Consider the following 2,826-nt stretch of genomic DNA (forward strand, 5'->3'; position numbering starts at 1 on the left):
TTTGTCTTCGCTCAGGAAGGATGGCTCCAGAGCAAACTAAGTTATGCAGTGGCCAAAACTCTGGCTCACAACTTTAATGCCAGTAGCTCACAAAGTAGAATTTTTGCTCACAAGACTCCACAGCTTAGAAGGAGCATTGGTGGTGACTAGTGACGGGGCATTTTCTGTGATGGCACCTTGCTTCTGGAATGCCCTCTTTCTGTCCAGCACCTGAGCGGGTCTGTTTGGTGCATGAGGAACTAAACACTATCCCCCCAGAGTATAGAAGAAGAAGAGATTGGATTTATGCCCCGCCCATCACTACCCAAAGGTGTCTCAGAGCGGCTTACAAACTCCTTTCCCTTCCCCTCTCCACAACAGACACCCTGTGAGGTAGGCGGGGCTGAGAGAGCATTTTCGAGAACCGCTCTTGAGAGAACAGCTCTGACAGAACTATGGCTTGCCCAAGGTCATCCAGCCAGGTGCAAATGGAGGAGTGGGGAATCAAACCCGGTTCTCCCAGATTAGAGTCTGCGCACTTATTAACCACTACACCAAACTGTATAGGGACCTGGGGCGGGTGTTTGAAAAGAGGGAAGCAGACGAGTTGCCCCCTCACCAAAAGACTGACTGTGCAATCGAGATCTTGCCGGGGCACAAGATGCCCAAAGGATAAGTTATATGCCATGAACCCCTCTGAGAGGGAAGAATTGTGCCACTTCATTGACAAAAACTTGGAGCGGGGATTTATCAGACCAGCTACCTCCCCTGTGTCTATGTCTAATGCATACCCATTGCCACTGATCAAAGATTTATTAGCTGAAGCGGCCAAAGAGAAAATAGTTACCAAGTTGGATTTGAGAGATGCTTACTTCAGAGTCCGCGTAAGAGAGGGTGATGAGCATAAGATTGCATTCAACACTCCACTGGGCCAGTTCAAATACTTGGCATGTCGTTTGGATTGGCGGGGGCCCTGGGAGTGTTCATGAACGATAAATGAAGTGTTGCACAAGCACCTATTCAAGGGGGTTGTTGTGTATTTAGATTGTAGTGTACACACAAGATATGGATTCCCATGTAAAATTGGTGCGAGAAGTGTTGACGGCCCTCGGTGACAACCATTTGTATGCCAAGCTATCCAAGTGTGAGTTCCATAAGACTGAAATAGACTTCCTATTACTCAAGAGGGGTTATGAATGGACTCCAAGAAAGTCCAGGACATAGTGGGGTGGGAACCCCCAAAACACAGAGACAATTACAGTCATTTTTAGGATTCATCCCCAATTTTGCCCAGGTCTCCCTGCCTCTTACAGACTTGTTAAAAACCAAATGGCAAGGCCCAGAGGTGAGTAAAGGGGGGAGTAAGCTACAGTGGACTCCTGAATGTCAACAAGCATTTGACAATCTAAAGAAGTTGTTCACATCAGAACCCATCCTCCATCATCCAGACGAAAATAAAGGTTTTATCGTACAAGTGCATGAAGAACTAAACAGATCTGGCGATGGGGATGGGGGCAATCTTACAATGAGGAGCTGATGAGAAATTACACCCTCTTGCTTATGTGTCAAAAAAATTCTTGGGGGCAGAGTGTAACTGGGCGGTTTGGGACAAGGAGGCTGCAGCTGTGAAGCTAGCCCTTATGACTTGGCAACACTGGCTGGCAGGAGCAAGAGTACCTTTTGAGGTGTGGACAGATCATTAAAATTTAGAGGCATTAAGAACCCCATGCCAGTTGAATGCTAAACAGGTGCGGTGGGCGGAGTTCTTTTTGAAGTTTCAATTCACCATAAAATACCTCCCCAGAAAGGCTAACTCTTTAGCTCCTGCCTCCTGCCTCCCGCAACAAGCCAGCCAGCGTGATGAGGTCACTGATACTGTATTTTCCCCTGCCCAGTTGGTAGGGGCAGTCATGACATGCAGTCAGACAAAAGCGGTGGGGGGGAGGAGTCAAATGGATGGTTGGAAAAATTCAAAGTGGCTCTCACCCCGAATGACTTAATTAGTGCTGAAGGATTGCAGCAATGAGACAATGGCAGTTGGTGTAAGGGGAATAAAACCTATGTACCAGAGACATTGAGGGGAGAAATTTTAGTGCAGAGTCATGATGATAAACTATCGGGACATTTTGGTTATTTAAAAATCCTTCACTTAGTCCAACGCCAGTTCTGGTGGCCGGGAATGAGGAAGGACATCTCTAAATATAGCTACATGCCAAACATGTATAATGAGCAAGAGGTGGGGAGGCAAGGTGCCAGGTCGCCTGCAGCCACTGGAAACCCCTGACCGGCCTTGGGCTGTGATCTCTATAGATTTTATAACTGATCTACCTGACAGCCTCGGGAAAACTGTCATATGGGTGGTGGTGGACCTATTCTCTAAGCAAGCTAATTTTATACCTTGTAAAACCATTCCCACCGCCAAACAATTGACTACGTTATTTCTGCAACATGTGATACAATTACATGGGGTCCTGAAGAAAGTCATATCCGATTGTGGGACCCAGTTCATGGCAAAGTTGTGGAAAGAACTAATGGCCTTATTGGGGGTGGAAAGGGGCCTGAGAAGCAGCCATCACCCTGAAACCGATGGGCAAACAGAATGCATCAATCAAATACTGGAACCGTTTTTGAGACGTTATGTTAATTATCAGCAGAATGACCGGGTGCCACTGTTGCCTTTTGCTGAATACAGCTATAATAATTCTTTGCATAGCTCTATAGGAATGACCCGTTTATGGCAGTCCATGGCTATGAAGGAGATCCTCTGCCAACAGTAAACCTAAATGAACCAGTGAAAGGAGATGCCCAGCTGTGGTGGTCTAACATAACTAAGAATTGTGAAGTATT

Source organism: Gekko japonicus, unplaced genomic scaffold (assembly GCF_001447785.1).
Source record: "Gekko japonicus isolate JY-2015 unplaced genomic scaffold, Gekko_japonicus_V1.1 scaffold1898, whole genome shotgun sequence".
Lineage (NCBI taxonomy): Eukaryota > Metazoa > Chordata > Lepidosauria > Squamata > Gekkonidae > Gekko > Gekko japonicus.